Genomic DNA, 17,866 nt, shown 5'->3' with positions numbered 1-17,866 from the left:
AGGGCAGACCCTACAATGAGAGACTGTGGGACCTGAACCTGTTCAGCCTTCACAAGAGAAGGCTGAGGGGGGACCTGGTGACCATGTATAAACTCACTAGGGGGGACCAGAAGGGTTTGGGAGAGACCTTGTTTCCCCTAGCGCCCCCTGGCATAACAAGAAATAATGGTCACAAGTTGTTGGAGAGTAGGTTTAGATTAGACATCCGTAAGAACCACTTCATAGGGTGGCTAGGATCTGGAACCAACTTCCAAGGGAAGTAGTTCTGACTCCTACCCTGCGGGTCTTTAAGAAAAGGCTTGATGCCTACCTGGTAGAAGTCATCTGAGACCAGTTTTTCTCCTGTTCAGGCCAGGGGTCGGACTTGAAGATCTACAAGGTCCCTTCTGACCCTACTTCTATGATTCTATGATTATGTTTAAAGTAGAAATTATTGCTAGGGACTGACTTAAGTTGCCCTTTTGTGGATTTTGAGGAAACTGCGAAATCTTGGATTTTCTGTGAAATCACGAAAACCACCCCTAAAAAACTCAATAAAAAATAAAATTTTGGCTCCTTTGCACCCAGTGCTCCTCACTGCTGGGGTGGGGGCTGGCAGGGCACCTTGAAGGGCAGAGGACAAGATGGCAGCTGTCCCTAATACCTCGTTCCCCCACTGAGGCCTGTCCTCCAATCACTTTTGAGGGGTGAGGTGGCACAAAGGGCAGCCAGCAGTCAAGATGGTGGCTGTCCCCTCATCCCTCCTCCCCCTGCAAATCGGGCAGGGCCTTTCCACCAATCAGTGCTAATGGGTAGCATTGCCACAAAATGCCCGTGAAATTGGCACTGCACACCACAAGCAGGCCAAGAAAAACCCTTTGTCTTGCCAGAATTTAGGTAGCTCCCTAATTATTGCCATTTCCACCCATTCCCTTCATCCTATCGGATTTTTTATTGTTTTATACATAAATCCAAATGTTGATTTCAATTCAAAATAAGATTGCCTAATAATGTAATTTATCTATTGAAGATGTGCAGGTCTGCATAGCTTGTTTTCCAGCTTACAGACAGACACACATATGCACACTGTTTTTATGCATTTAATGCTCAACAATCAAGAGCATCCTCTTTAATGAAATAAAATGAAGAAAAGGGGCAGAGGGTGGAAATCTGCAAAGTTTCATATGGAAAGCCTGGTGCACATTTGTGTCTTGATTGCACACAGTAATAACTTTGTGGAAGAAAAAGGACCAGAGCCTCTGAGTTGCAGTGGAGGTGGATCATCTGCAGAAGAACCTGGATTCAAACATACAAACTCCCAACTAGATGATAGAAATATACTGTCTATAGCTTCCTGCACTGCAGCGCAAAATTATATTTTCTTCTAAGAACAGTTAATGTTGTCTTTGTAATTGCCATTTTGGCCCTTTCCAGGGGTGTGTGCCACATAGAAAGGCTCCCCAGCCCTGTACTCTCTTTAGTTCTCTATCCCTCCATAAGCACTTTGCTCCTGGTATCTGGTGTACTGAAAGGACAGTGTTATCCTTCGTGTGGGCTGAAAAATGTAACCCATTATGCCTTAACTGGAAAAATGAGGTCTTCTGGAGCATATCTGTATAAAGTATTCTGGCTTTATTTCTTAATGATCTCTTTTGGATGTCTTTGAGTGCAATGGCCATCAGCCCCCTCAAATAATATTTTGAGTGGTAAATGGTTCTGATCCTTGCGTGCACCAGACAACAATACAACAATGTATTACAAAGTGTTTGAAGTTTTATAGAAATTATATTTCATTAACAGTGCACAAAGAAAAGCAGTTGCAGTGGTCGGTTTAGTTAACCCTTGGCGCCATTTGATTAAATCTAGGAACTTCAGTTCTTAAGTAAAATTCAACGTATACCTCACTTGGGGTGAGGGGTTTCAAAATATGGGAGGTTTCTAAACCAAACGTAGAGTCATACAGCCAGCACCTAATGCATAGAGTCCAGAAGTTGAAACAAATGAACCCCAGGAAAATAATAATTTGTGTGAGTGTGACTGCACACATATGTCTCTGTATGTGTGTGTATGTACAAACAACCTCCTTAGGAATACTGCGCGCACACACACACATACATACATACTATGGCTGTAGACAGAGAGGGCATGAACAGATTTTCATTACTAGTTATTATTCCTTTTTTTTTAAGTGGCTATACCTCATCAGATCTCTAGAGCAGTGATTCTCACCAAGGTGTGGTGAGATTCTTTTTATTGCTAGCTGTGCAAACACCTATGCATGATTCATAAGACAAACCCCAAAATTTCACGTTAGACTTGTTATGTTCATTTCTGAGTTCTTTTCTCTATTATTTTTCTGTAGTCAAAAAATAAGTGAATGCTAACAGGTGGCATTTTCCAAGAACTGCCTTAACTCTGAGGGATGGTTTGAATCTAAAAAAGTTGAGAACCAGCGCCCTAATGTAGAAATAATTTACAGCAGAAGACTTATTACTGGCTCCAAATACCATACAGTTTATCCAGAGACGAGGTGCAAATAATAGATGATAGAAGGTTTTAGTATCTCATATTAGTTCCCAAATTTTTAGGTCAGCCTTTAAAAAAAAAATGTGCACCAGATATTTAAAAAGTGTCAATGTCTTTATTACACATGGTTTTTATATTTTATATAAGCATAGCTGTATCATGTTTTCATATTTTAGCTTATGTTGCACCTAAACTTGCATGCCTCTTCCATAAGAAATGTATCATTTCATGGAGGTAATTAGGTATCTACCATTGCCAGATGCTGTTTCTTTTTAAAGGTGTTGACATATTTCAGTATTGAATTATGACTGCATTTGAATAAGGCGTTAAAGCAGTCCTTCTTCGATTTGGTGCCTTATCATAAAACACACTGTACCTAAGCAATTGTGGTTTTCTTCCTGCCAGTTACAAGGGAATGCTGCTTGGATTGAGGAAAACAAGACTGAGGATTTGTGAGGAAAGCTGGTATTTTGAAGCTGGCACACATTTGCTCAAGTAATGATTGAAAGTTGGCAGGGCTATGCTGTAGGGAAGTCTGTTCCAGCATGTCTATCCCTGCAGGACTAGCTTTGCTATTGGTCCTACACAGACAAGAGAATGAAAGCAAACATAACAACAGCAGCAAAAAGTATTCAGTGTAATAATCTTATCTCTCTTTATCCAGGGCTTTTCAGTGAATTAAAATAAGAAATCCTATGAAGAAATGTGATGATCACTGCATTGGCAAATAACATCTTCTTAAGCAGGCTGTTTGACCAGCTTAGCGCTCACAAAATCATAGAAAAGAGCTATTGAGTCATGCCCTCTGCATTTTAGTAAAACACAAGATCTTGTAAGCTTGTTTTATGTTCCTGCATCTATAAAAGTGGAGATTGGAGAAATATTCTCTATCACCCCTATGCTCCATTTGAGAAGTTGATGAGCTATAAAACATCTTCGTGCTTTGGCTGTTCTACGTGGTCCTTTCTTAGCTGGATATTTACTTCTAATCTTTTGGCATTAACACTTGCTTTAGGCTGTGTTTTAAATCCCAGTGGCTTGCTCTCGAATAAGATACCCAAGATACAGGATTTCCCCTTTTTTCTATTTATTTATCAGGCTTTTATGGCATGTGTAGTTAAATGATGTGTGAAGACAGTGGAAAGATGAATGAGGTATTAATCTATGTATTGATTTGGTATTTCCAGTTTTCAGTTGTTGAATTTAAAACAACTCTTTTGGCTCTGCTTGGTTCTGCTTGTGGTATGCCAAAACAGGGGATAACAGTCATTTTCTGGCCCCTACTGTGGTCACCAGATTTTTTTTTAACCTATAGGAATGACGCAGGCAAGATTTTCAGAAGTGATTAGTGAATAACCACATTAGATATCTTAGTAGCCTTTTTTATTATTTTGATGGGCATGGTGCATATAGTTTATATGTGTACCATAGGTGGTGGAAGGCTGGGGCCAATGGGGTTTAGCCCCCCCTCAGACTAGTTTTGCAGCAGCCGGTGACAGTAGCAGCATCATGGCACCACTGTCCCATGCTGCCCGGACATGTTCGAAATAACTGCCATGCCCTGCTGCTGCAGCCCCGTACCTAGCACCCTTGCTGTGTACTCCTCTGCCACCGCACAGCACCAGTGCACGCCGGCTCTGCAATGGCCCTCAACCCCTCCAAATAATATTTTGTCCCACCACTACCAGTGTGTACATGTGATACATCTGTATATAATATTATAACTTTACCTCTTCTCTGCTTCACCCAGTGTGTAGAAACATACATTGTCTGTCATGAGTAAGTAAGTGCATAGGAACTCCAAAGTCTCTAACTCCCATTAGATTTCCGTAAACTCTCATACATTCTGTGTAGTGGAGGACTGCTTTGCTAACTGCCAGAATCTAAAAGACACAAATGCTCTGGGTACAATGATTTTAATAGATGATACAGTAGATTAACCTGGACTCTAAGGATACTGTCTAAAGTCTGGGACAGAAGTTTGATATGCTGCTCTAACCTAAACCAATTAAGTCTAAGACTACATCCATCAGGTCTTAGACTGAGTTCTGCCATTTTGAAACTGGACTACGTGTGCTGAATGTCTGTTCTGCTACAGGTTTAGACCAGATTTAGAATGGCTTCTGGTCACTTATACTGGTTTATATGCGATGTCTGTACCTAGCCTAAAGGTGCAAGTATTTGTAACCCATCCACACACACTTTCCTACATGTTGTTGTCCTTCATTCTCCTCCTGTGGTTATTAATGACCTCTTCAAAGCAACTTGACTCTTAGACCCTCTGTTTCCAGCTCCAGGCTGCTTTACTGCTTAACTTTGCTTTGTCAGACTGCTGCCTCTGGCTCACACAAACCCTCTAGCCCTCTCTTGGACCTGGCTAATTCTGACATGAGGCCAAACTTTTTACTGTGCTCTACACTAGATGGACTGGATATTAAGCAGCAGCACTTCTCAGTAATGAGCCCTTGTATTCATTTCAGCATGTATTAAAATTGTGCTAGTATTAATATATTTTCAAGTGTTTGTGGGGAAAAAAATCATGTGTGGATTCTCTCTTCCCCCATCAGTATCCCTATCATTCCCTGTTAAAAGAAAAATAGCAAAATAGATTAAGTATAACAATCCAAACTTACAAGATACAACTTTTTTTCTGACTTGACCAGAGGATTTAAGCAAAACTAATGGTTTGACTTACCTTTATTAACATACAAAATGTGGCTTTTCCACCAGTAGGTAAACTTTTTCCTACACAGAGGCAGAAATGGAAAACCCCATATAACTGTTTTCAAAGTGGAAATATATATTACTATGACAATTAATTGAAAATAGTAAGAATTTCAGGCCTTAGGTGATGAAAATCTATCAAGAAATGGATGGGGTTATCCCATAGTGAGAAAAATGAGTCTTTCTTATTTTACTATTTCTTCCTATATTGTATGCTCAATAACCACGCTTTATTTAGAATGTGTAAGGATGTCAAGGAAACCTTTTTTTTTTTCAGTAATGACTATTTTTTGCAATCATGACCCTGACTAAATTGACTTAACTAATGCCATAAAATTTGTATGACAACCACTGATCAATAAGAGCATACTCATTCATAAAGATTTTAACAAAATTTACATAATGAAGAGATGATTGGACTGTTATAATGTTGAATGCCAAAGGAAGGGGAGGGGAAGGGGGAGGGGAGAAAGGTTTCTGATCAAATTAGTGTTTTTATACATCTCTAGTGTTTGATAAATGGGATAAATGTTTGATAAATCTTTAGTGTATTGTGGTAATCAGGATGTCACGTGGAGGAAGGGGCATAAAGAATAGACACATCGTCTCTTTTCTCTGTCACTATGTTCCAGTTCCACTGAAGTTATGGGAGATACTCCCTTTGACTTCAGTAGAATTATTATTTCACCATTTTACTTTTCCGAGAACTTAGCTACCATCAAAAATCAAAATGGCTGTGACATCAAATGGGTAAAACTAATAAGAGGAAGAGAATGTCTATAAGAGTATGACAAATAAGAACATATTTAGAAAAAAGGGGCAGAGAGTTGTGGAAGGTAGGAACCAGTTTGTTATTCACCGGAAGATCCTAACTTTCTGAAGGAGAAGAAAATGTGGAATTGTCTTTGGATGAAATGGAGCATTTGGTGCGATAGAAGATACAAAAAGGGACATATCCTTACCGTTCTACAATATGTCTTTATTGTAAGGCATGCTAGGAAGGCTTTGGTTTTGGCTTAGAATAGACCAAATGGTTTGGGGGTATGCAGAGCTGGATTTTTTGGTCTAACAACAAAATATCTTGAGAATATGTTGCTCACTACATATTGAATTCTCCTCCCCCAACTCCCAGGGTGATGAGGACCATGAAGAGAATAGGATCCACTGTTGGATTTCACTAGTCCAGTGGCTAACAAGGTGTTTTGAAAGAGACTTAGAGAGCTGGGATATGTCTTGAAAAGGTGGTGTTTTGGCTAATGAGATTAATTCACAAAAAGGTTTTCCTCTCAGCTATGAGGTACCACAGTTATACCCAAAAAGCTAGGAAAGGCCTGAAGAGATGGGCCACCTCCTTTCCCCCCTACACATGCAGGTAAAGGTGTGATGGGATCCAATGTGTGATCTACACAATTATGCCTCCTACCATGCCACATGTGCATGGCCAGAGGCATGAGCATGGGACTGTGAATCAGATCCCATCACACCTTATCACTGGTATAGTCAATAAACAAGTTTCCATGTTGGGAGTCCCCTCATCAGGGCATCCACCCCACACACCTCCATGGCTGGGAGACCACATCTGCTGTAATCTTCCAGCTGCAGGAGTACACCAACTCGATAGAAAATAAAGCTGCATGGAAACCAGTTATAAAGTTATAACACATTTCCCACCAATAACTTTAAAGCTGATTGGACCTATTTAAGGTGCCATACATTATTTTGTAAGTGTAGCCATTCTAAATTAATTGTTCAATTAACAAAGTAATTATGTAACAGACATAATGCATAGAGGGGGCCTAAGACTGGGTTAGGGTTTTGGACCTTCATTTTATTCTGATGAGTAGAGTATTTAGTTTAATATGAAGACTAAAGGGCCTTCCTATGGAAGGATGGAAAAGAATGAAAAACAAGGTAGCAGCTACATTACAGTTAGGAGTAGGCAAAGTGCTGCTATGTTAGCGTTTGAATCCTGTCAGATGAGCTAACGTTCAATAGGAGTTGTAGTGGTCCTATATAAATAATGATTAGAATCAATGTATATTAATAACGATTAAACTTCCTTCAGTACAACATGTTGGGATTAGTTGATCCCTAGAAACTCAATGTTTTTAATATTGGAGGCATTCTCTCCCTCAGCCCCCAACAAAGCATAAAACATACCCTTGAACACACTTGATATTAAAAGGAGAAAACCATAGCAAGTGGAATAATTAAGTGTGAAATTGATGCAATAAATCAGCCTGATTATGCCCTGATAATGGAATTTAATTTTAAAATCTCCACAAAATGACCCTCAAGTTAAACTACAAGCAGGTACAGTTAAATTATACACTGGTAATAGATGAGATAGGTTCAGTGTTTGATTATTTCTTAAAAACAAATGATGGACCTGAAGCTAAAGCATTCATTCTGTGGACTGAGCCAAAACTGTATTAAGGGGCAAACTGTTCTCTGTGTTGGCTTGGCATAAAAAATTGTACCTGGCATAAATGGAAGAACTAAATTAGTGGCTAAAGCCTCTAGAACCACAACATAAACAGTCCCCAAACACAGAGTCAAACAAAATCCACTTACTAATTAAAATTATAAAAGATATAGTTAGCCTTTTAGTTGAATATCTGAAGCAAAGTAGCTAGCAACCAAGAGAAAAAAAATCAATGATTTTAAAATAATAATGTTCTGTATTGAAGTATTAAATATAAACAAAATCAAAACTACACAAGGAGCATAGATCTAAGTTCTAGTACTCATTCCAAGCTCTGTATCTTTTGCAGAGCTACATTTCTGATCCATCAAGGGTTGGCAAATCATCCAGACATCCTTCATCACAATGAGATCAATGTGTCTAGACCTAAATTTGCAGTACTTAATATTTGGTTCCATGTAAATGACCTGACAGATTACAGATACTTGTGGAAGTAGTGTCTTGCCTACAGAACATGCTATAGAGGTTGTGTTTGGATTTTATAATGACCTGTTGCTGAACTCTCTCCATCTCTCTTTCTCTCTCTCTCTCTCTCTCTCTCTCTCTCAAGTTTATAGTTAGAGAATTAAAGGTTCTGAGTCAATTTTAAAGGATTTCTGGGCGCTGATATTTATGCACTCTCTCTCTTCTCTGCTCTAGCAGCTGAAAATCGAATTGCCTCCTCCAGTCCTTCTCACACAGCAGCAACAGAAACAAACAAGCAAGCAAGCATTTTATAAGCCAGAACTGTTCTATTGTGGAAACATAGGGCAGCAGATTTAAATGGCTAGAGTAATCTGATCACCTGGATTACAAACAGGAAATCTGTATGAGATATGCTTCCCTGGTTTTGACTATAGTGCACTCATTTTCCTTTTTTCCCCCGCTGCAAAACCCAACCCAAAGCTCAATAAACACCAGAGAGATAAGGGAACTGAGTTCTCTTCTGTCACAACTATTACGGTAACAGTACCTGCAGTAGCTGAGGTAGGTCTATGCAACAGTACTCCATTAGACATATCCCGAATTGGGCTGTTTGGAACAGGGTCTTTAGACACGTTGGGGTGTTGCCTGTCAAGCAGAATCCTGCTATCAGTGAAAAAAAGGAGGTATAGCTCCAGAGGCACAGAAGCAGACAAAATCAATGCATAGGCTGTGAAGGGATGCAGGCCACTGGAACTTCTGCCTACGTTTTATAAGATACAAAATCAGAGACGAAAGAGTTTGCTCCATGGCCCTGTCTCCCTAGGGAAGCCTAATGCTTCTGTCAACACTAACTTGGAACATTCTTTGCCTTTCAACACAGACTGGGATTGTCTGAATCTGGTGCAAGAATTTAAAAACAGGTTTACTTTGATCCTCTCCCTGTTTTACAGTGCTGCAGAAGATACAGTTTGGCCCTTTCCCTTTCTAGAACAGTCACACTGTCTGGGAAATTCTGTGCTAGAAACTTCCAAAGTCAAAAGATATTATATGAGTTTTTCATGACCCTTTCTGGGGCAATTAGAAACCGAGGGATACTCTCAATAGTTATATCAAAGGGAAAGTCTGTTACTGTTTTACAGTCCTTCATCACAGTTGCAGAATTGGTGCCACTTATAACTGTTATATTATCACAGATGAAAATGGTTTTGAGTATTGCCCTTATTTAATGTCTAATTTTGTGTTCCTGATTATTCAGTTTCAGTTTGTCCTTTGCTACCATCTCAAAGGCAGAGCAAGGAAAAGAACACAGTATATGAGTGTCACATACAGTTGGTATATCTTGATGCCACAGATGGCCAAAAACCATGGCATGTTGTATGAAACAGTAATGTTTTCCCATTGTCACATTCTTCAGGTTGAGGTGGCAGGCTGCTTTTTTCCCTGTTTTTATAGAGAAAACCTTACTTGTTTAGGCTGATTTGTGTCTTTCCTCCCTCCCTGCACGTACATGTTCAGAGCTCAGTTCCAGGACTGGGAAAACCCAGCTCCTCGCCCCAGCCTCTGGGCCACACTTTATCCCCCCACCCATCCAGACCAAGCTATTTTTAATCCTCCAACCCCACCATCCCTGGGCAGACAAACCCCCTCAGAAGATCAGCTCTCCCTGATCACAACAAACTGCTTTGGACCTGACAAAACTTCCCTATAATGATCCCCCCCATGCCAATTTATTTAAATCGGTTGGTTGCTAGCATGGCTGGGGACCCAATCTATGATCATACAGCTTAAAGTAAGATTGGGTAGGTTGGGTCCCATGAACATGTGCATGTTCCCAAACTATGTGGTTTTGGTGGCAGTTTATTTGCTTTGGGTGGAAAAGAGCCAATGAGTTCATGTGGGCTGCAGGCAAAAAGCTATAGTATCTATAAAAAAAGTTCTGTCACATGTAAAGAGAGAAAAGAAAGTAAATGAGATGCTATAAAATAAAGCCACTAGTTGCATATTCAAATAATGATAAGAAAAAAAAAATCTTTCTCCTGTCCCAAATTGCTGGACCAAGCAGGAAGTGTTGGGGAGGCATCTTAGATTATCCTTATAGCAGAGCAAGCAATTTCTAGAAAAACAGCTTTTGTGTCATTACACAGAGACTGCACACTTCCTGGTACACCTGCCTACCCACCACCTTAACAGCATGGTACTGAATCAATGTTAAGAAGGAGTGGAGGTCAGTGAAATGCTGGATTTGCTTTAGCTCAATGGATGTGGTATTCAGTGGGTGTATTTACATGTTTATTACTGCACTGCAGTTACTGCGCATTAAGTTTAGAACTTGGATAACCAAGTACTAAATGAATGCATAGCAACTTGCGCTACTACATAGTAGCACCAGTGCACAGATTTTTCCAGACACTAACTGCTCATTAGCGTATTCATGAAGAATACATTTTAAACAAATATAGGAAATTGTACCATATTTCATTTGTCACTAGTTTGCTCTGAATTTGCAAGGCTATTTTAGGCATTTGGCATGTTCTAAAAACCAGCAACAGTGTATCTGTGTAGTGTAGCAGAGTAGAATATCTTACTCTGTAGCATGAGGAAGAAAGAAAGTCATTTGAAAGTTTGTAACATTTAATAATTTAGTTTTAGTGTGAATACTTTAACTTTACAAAAAAGGCAATGAGCATTATTATGAAGGTTAAACAAGAATAATGCCTTAAAAAAATCTCTTAATCAGTATTTTTCCAGGTGATAAAAAAGGAAGTGAGAGAGATGAAACTGACAAATGTAGTGTATAATGGTCCTTCTTGGAGCAGTACTACAGGGGCCTCATTAGTAGACATTTTAGTACAATCATTTTTACCCCTTGGCTGTCACTTCAGACTACTCAGAAAAGGTGGCTGTAGGAGCTAATCACAGGGATGCCTTTCTCAATTTTTTTCTTGTAAAAACGAGGCACAAGAGAACTAGTAAATTCTAACTGAAATCAGAATTAGCATTGCCATAGATGCATGCTGTGTCTGTAGGGCACACTTTCACCACTGCATAAAGTTATGGAAAATTCTGCTTCCCCCCTATACCCACCCATTATTTTAGAGACATAAGTTAATTTTTTTTTAGACTTAATGTGAAGCTCAGCTGAAATAAATATGAATAACATTCTACTTGGCTGTACTGAGTGGGACCATGCCTTTGTGCTCCGTCCTGCTGAAAGAAGACAGTATTCCACATAATAATTGATCGCAAGATGGACAGACTTCAGGCATGAAATGCCACATTTACATTACAATTTAAAGTTGACATAGGCTCCTATAGGCCTACAAGTTTGTTTGTTTTCTTTATTTCTTCTTTTTAAAAAAACAAACAAACTATTTAAGCAAATGTTCTGTTTCTTTTTAACTTCTCTGGAGGAGATGATCGTTATCTATGGCTGTTTGCAATTCCAGTGTACCTTTAAGGATGCTACAAGACCCTTTCCTCTAATTCTTGTTCCCATCACCAAACTACCAAGGTAGTCTAGAATCAGTGGAAAGAATTATGGTTTTATTCTAAGGGAAGAAGTAAGATATCCATTTTGTTCCTATTTAGACAAGAATCTGCCTTTGTTGAACCCATGTGCTACAGATAGAAGACTTACAGGGGACCTCTCTGAAATTCCATATGGTATATCCCCTCACCCTCCACTAGCAAAGATCATGCTAATAAGGTAAAAAACTCAGGGGAATCAGGAAAAGCCATTTCTTTTTCATTCTCCATAGACACCCATTTGGAACATCCTTAACAGGAACTGTGTGACTTCACATCTGCTGAGGCAGTATGCTGCCACAAAGAGAGACTGGTGCATAGGGCCTTTTTTTTCTCTGCCATGTCCTAAGATCTGCAAGTTTTAAAGGTTAAAGCATCTGCTTCCTTCCGAGGACATGAGGGATCCTATCCTATCCTACCAATGGAGTGGCTGAAGTAGAATCTTTGCAGAATTTCAAATAACACTTGTCCTTGTCTGTGCTTTCTTCTTGGATAGGTAAAGTTATGACAGTGATAGAAGAGCAGGGCTTCTGCCAAAGTTACTTTTAAGTACATAGACGCCTGTTTTCTTCTCAGTATAATCATTGGAAATGGAAACTGGAACTGTTGAGTCAGAAACTTTTCACAGAAAACCTTTTAAAATACTTTTGTTAATGTTGTTGTGCCTGTCATGTAAAGCTGGAAAATACTAGTTAGAAGAAATGCATTAAAAAAATAATAATCCTGTGCTCTTATTCTTTCACGAGGAAATTGTTAAATGTCATTACTACTAAACATCCCAAAATAAACAGAAGCCACAACATTACTCCTAAAGGCTTAGAAATCAGAAAACCTTTCACTAAGTTAATGAACTGTGATTTTCAGTTATAAGGAAAACAAAACAACATGGCACAGTAGTTAAGTATCATTACAACTATTGAACAACAACATATTAAAAATGCATCTTAAAAAACAAAAAACAAAAGCTTAACAACATCAAATTTGACATTAGACCAGGATCAAAGAAAGATATTTTCTTTGCTTAGAGATTGTTCCTGCTTATACTATCTGTCAAATCAAGATAAAACAACTTGAAGTTAAGCACTGTTGTTGGAATCATAACAAAATGTAGACTTTTTGAGAAGTCATCTATAATACCTTTATTTCATCTATAATCCCTTCCTTTGTGCCTAAGAAAATGAAATTGTTTTAGAGACCAATAACTGAAATAGAACAAAGAATTAGAGTGCTCCTAGTTATTCACAATGGTACTGAGGCAACATTAAGAAGATGAGTGTGTGAAAACAGGCAGCTATAATGGAAACTATTTTTCAACCTTAACTGTACCTGGTGCTATCAGACTCTTGATCCGATATTAATTTCTGCTGAGGTTAACATTAGGAATTTTGACTTAAAAGGTAAGTATTGACTGAGGTGAAATTAAGGTCAATAGAGATAGGATAAATGTTGATGGGCACAGAAACTTCAGGTCAATAGAATTAAATAGGCATGGTTTCAATGGTTTCATCAGAAGTATCTGTAATCTTTTTTTGGAAACCTCTCTCTCTCTCTCCCTCTCTGCTGATCATGAATTTGTGATACTTTATACTTTTCTAGTTTTTTTAATGTCCTTTTCTTAAACTAATGGCTAAATTTGAGATTGGACTTATACAGGTATAATAGGTCATAAATGCTTATATATGTACAATCTAATTAGTTATTATAGTGAAAATATCCCAATGAACTACATCTCTGAAACTCATAGATCTGTCATGTGACTGGTTTTAGACATGTATTTTTATATAACTTTACAAAATGAGAGTTTACACACCATGATTCTTGAAAAAAAAATTAAGTTATATGGAATAGGATAAAACATCGTTATAATCATTACTTTTCCAGTCACATTTCAAAATCTTAATAAGGCCTGAAAGTAGTATAGGATTAGTGATAATATGAGTGAGGGGAAACCTGGAATTTTACAATAATGGGGCAGTAGAAATTATTTTGGATTTCATAGATTTCATAGACATTAGGGCCGGAAGGGACCTTGGAACATCGAGTCCAGCCCCCCGCCCAAAGGGCAGGAAGTCAGCTGGGGTCATAGGATCCCAGCGAGATAAGCATCCAATTTGCTTTTGAAGGTGTTCGATGTAGGTGCTTGAACCACCTCCGATGGCAGGCTGTTCCAGACCTTGGGGGCTCAGACAGTAAAGAAGTTCTTCCTTATGTCCAGCCTGAAACAGTCTTGTAGTAGTTTATGACCGTTTGACCTCGTCATCCCCTGGGGCGCTCTGGTGATCAGACGTTCCCCCAGATACTGGTGGTCGCCTCTGATAAATTTGTAGCTGGCCATCAGATCACCCCTGAGCCTGCGCTTTTCCAGGCTAAAGAGCCCCATGGCTCTCAGCCTGTCATCGTAAGGTCTGTTTTCCTGACCTCTGATCATGTGCGTGGTTTTCCTCTGGACTCTCTCAAGCTTCTCCACATCCTTTTTCAATTGCGGAGCCCAAAACTGGATGCAGTACTCCAGCTGCGGTCTCACCAAGGCCAGGTACAAGGGGAGAATGACATCCCGGGATTTGCTTGAGAAGCATCTATGGATGCAAACCGGCATTTTGGTTGCTTTACTAGCCACAGCATCGCATTGCAGGCTCATGTTCATCTAGCGGTCAATGATGACCCCCAAGTCTCTTTCTTCCATAGAGCTAGCCTGCGTAGCACTGCCGAATCTATAAGGGTGCTGCAGGTTTTTCCTCCCAAGGTGAGGATACTTGCATTTTTCAGTGTTATACACCATCAGGTTCTCGTCTGCCCATTTGCTGAGGCTGTCCAGGTCAGCCTGGATCACCTGCCTGTCTTCTGGTGTGGATGCTTTGCCCCAAAGTTTGGTGTCACTGGCGAACTTGGCCAGTCCGCTTCTGACTCCAGTGTCCACACCATTAATGAAGATGTTGAACAATATGGGTCCAAGGACAGAGCGTTGGGGCACCCCACTGGTCACAGGACACCATGATGATTGACTTCCATCAGTCACCACCCTCTGGGTGCAACCACAGAGGCAATTTCCCAGCCAGTGGATCGTAGTGGACCCAAGGCCACAATTGGCCAGTTTTGTGAAGAGGTGATCATGGGATACCAGATCAAAGGCTTTTTTGAAGTCAAGATATATGACATCAATCTCTTCTCCCTTGTCCATGTGATAGGTCAGCTGGTCGTAGAAGGAAATGAGATTGGTAAAGCAAGACCTACCTGCAACAAACCCATGCTAGCTATCCGTTAGGATGTTGGCGTTGGCCAGTCCATTAAGGATGGCCTCTTTAATAAATTAAAGAGTTGAAGTTGGGGAGAAAATTTATTTATCATCAAATTAGATGAAGTTGGGGAGAAAATTTACTTCCCCTTTAACTTCTGTGAGGTGAAATAGGCATAGCCAAGTATAAAATTTGACTCAAAGATATGGTAAGGTTCTTTTGGTGCTTCATTTTTGAGAACAAAAGAATTGATGAATGGTTGGGGAGGGGGGTGAGGAGGAAAAGCAAATAGAAATATTTTTGAATTAACAACTTCACTGATGTTTCACCAAATTAGTACATCCATTGCATGATGTAAATTTCTAGTATATATTTCTTTTGTTCCATGTGATAGCAAAAAATGAAGGGAACATTGCCCTGCAATTAGATGGAGGCATCAGAAGGGAAACGTTTTAATTAAACTTATGAAGATTATTGTTGCCGTTTTATTAGTAGTATAAATTATTATAGGGATACAGCCCTACTGTCCTAGTCAGTTGTCTGGTTTTTGTGTCTGCATGTACTAAACAGTGTTCAGACTAATTTGGTTCCTTCATCAGGATAATCAATTGTCTAGTTCCTTCACTCAGGGCAAACTAAATGGCCCTCATACTTTATGTGTCTGACATGTAAGGTATTGCCTCTTGAGCACTTGTAGCCAACAGGAATGAAGTAAAGAACTGGTAAGAGCCCACAACATATTGTTACAGTAAGAAGCACAAATACAATCCTGATTCCTTTACGGAAACACGTCCTCCAAAAGTGTTGCCTGTCCTTAGCTTTTCTACAAAAAAAACAGTGTGTCCTCTGTTTTCCTAAGGAGAGCATTGAGCTATCATTGTTGCTAATTCTTCTATATTAGAATTTTATGACAGATGTTCTCATCTTGCCAAACAGGGATTTGCCAACTTGCATTGCAAGTATGGCAGCCCTACAGATCCCATGGGTATTGCACTGTGTTAGCCTAACTCTTGTTTTCAGGATGGCATTAATGTCTCTTCCAGCTTGATTCATTTGAATGGTTTTAAAGGGTCATTTTTAGCTGGTGAGAAGCATACTTAAATGTAAGGTCTTGATTCAGGAAAACTATGTAGAAAAGTGCTGAAGCCCTTGTTTAAACTCTGTGTGTTTAAATACTGTCCTAACTGTAAAGGACTTAAGCAAGAGTTTAAATGAATTTCTGAATCTTGGCTTTTGTACTCTCCTTTGTACCTCAGAATCAGTTTATTAAATGTTTGTGTGAAATATCTCCACTGAGCGGTTTTGAGAAGTGAGGGAGCTGCTGCTAAGTCATCTTTTCCAACAAGCCATGTTAACAAAACCTTAGTCATGCCCCACACCTTGAATAGCAGATGGGATTCTCATTATCCCAAATCCTGTTTGTCCAAAGTAAGTATCAGATGCACCTCTTCCCATGTCTTTGGATAAACAAGTCTCTACTGTAAACCACAGTTTATAATGCGTTTTATTAAATATGGCCTCCTGGTGCTTCCTCTACTAATAGAATACAAAGCTATGAAAGTTTTAGATAGTCCGCAGTGCATACAATAGGAGACAAAAACCCAGACTACACATTATGAATCTGTTTTCTGTTAATGCAGACGTTATAATTCATCTTTCAAGTCAATTAGTCTGCTGGTAGCTTATGGGGAAAGCACAGACTTTAATATTTCCAATAAGCCTGATTATAGTCAGCTGAAATTTGAAACAGTTTTAAAGCAGGGAGGGAAATTAGACTGGGACTAACAGTCACCCAAAATTAACAAGCCTCACATAGCTTCATTACCTTGAGCATTTCTGTAAACTATTTCAGTGTTGTAGAATTACCTATTGGAATTTAAGTGCGCAAGTAGGGGATGTGTAGTTGTATCCCTTTCCTGCCCTCCCCCCACCCGCCCACCTTTATCTTTGCATTAAAGTGGGTGTTGCTGTTGTAGATATATAATAATGTTAAAAGTGAACAATAGGCATTGGTGATCTCTTTGCTGCCTGGACTGCATTCCTTAAAATATTACAGCATTTGTCACTTTCTGTAGAAGGATTGATTGCAGTTGTCTCACAGCAGCTCTGCCGTGTGACATCAGAAGCATTTAAAGAGAGAGAGAGGGGAGGGAGAGATGGTTTGAACATGTGTAAATCAATCCATTTCATAATCATAATCAAGATTTGCTTTTCAGAGTGAGACAGTATGATCCATGCTCTTTCTACATTTTTTTTTTTAATTTGGAAGAAAAAAAAAAGGCTTTCATTTTGAGAAATGCAGCTTCCAGCAAATGTCTGGTCACAAACATGCTGGTGGAAGCAGGCTAACATAAATGATTATTTATGCTCCCAAAACTATTCCCTGGTCCAAACAAAGAATCTGAGCATATTCTGCATGTGGCATAGGTATATCAATATGTAATGCCTGTGTAAGTTTCAGAACAGCACGTATAATTTAACTTTGTTCCTCAGAATGTCCCAGCACTTAATCTGTCCAATAACTTACATTGGGAGTGTAACAAAATAGAAACTTACAAAGACTACATGTGTGCCTTATTGTGGAGGGGCAAGTCTGGAATTTGCAGTGTTTTGCCATGTATCCTTGGTTTCATATTCCTCTTGCCAGATCACCAGACCAAAACAACTGCCTAGGCACAGATGAGATACAAAGAAAAGTGTAAGATTTTGTAAATATAGTAAGATCACACTGGTGTTTATATAAGAATATTCTTATAAGCATATTATAGTAAGAATTTGTGTGTGTATAGAAGCTTTGCAACTTGAACATATTTTAGTATGCTTTCCTTAACTCCCTCATCTGCAGGAAAGAAGTAGCAAAGGTATCATTAAAAATAATAAAAAAGTTCTCTAGTCTTGATCATTCTTGTATGGCTAATGGGCTTGAAAAATGACAGGTTGGGTGAAGGTCAGCTGATGTAATGGATGATGTTAGCAAAATAGAGGCTCT

At 39.2% G+C, this 17,866-nt stretch overlaps 1 long non-coding RNA gene across 1 annotated transcript in view; it reads right to left on the bottom strand.

Annotated features, from left to right (window-relative positions):
- The window catches only part of LOC109302631, a 48,191-nt gene extending 30,653 nt beyond the window's left edge, over positions 1–17,538 (bottom strand). Inside the window, exon 1 of the long non-coding RNA XR_002098870.1 lies at positions 17,434–17,538. This is a non-coding gene — a long non-coding RNA (uncharacterized LOC109302631). The remainder of the gene's footprint in view (positions 1–17,433) is intronic.
- Positions 17,539–17,866: the final 328 nt, after the last annotated feature.

Source organism: Gavialis gangeticus, unplaced genomic scaffold (genome assembly GCF_001723915.1).
Source record: "Gavialis gangeticus isolate Ggan-Ray unplaced genomic scaffold, GavGan_comp1, whole genome shotgun sequence".
In the NCBI taxonomy this organism is placed as follows: Eukaryota; Metazoa; Chordata; order Crocodylia; family Gavialidae; genus Gavialis; species Gavialis gangeticus.
This window is presented reverse-complemented; position numbering and strand designations above follow the sequence as displayed.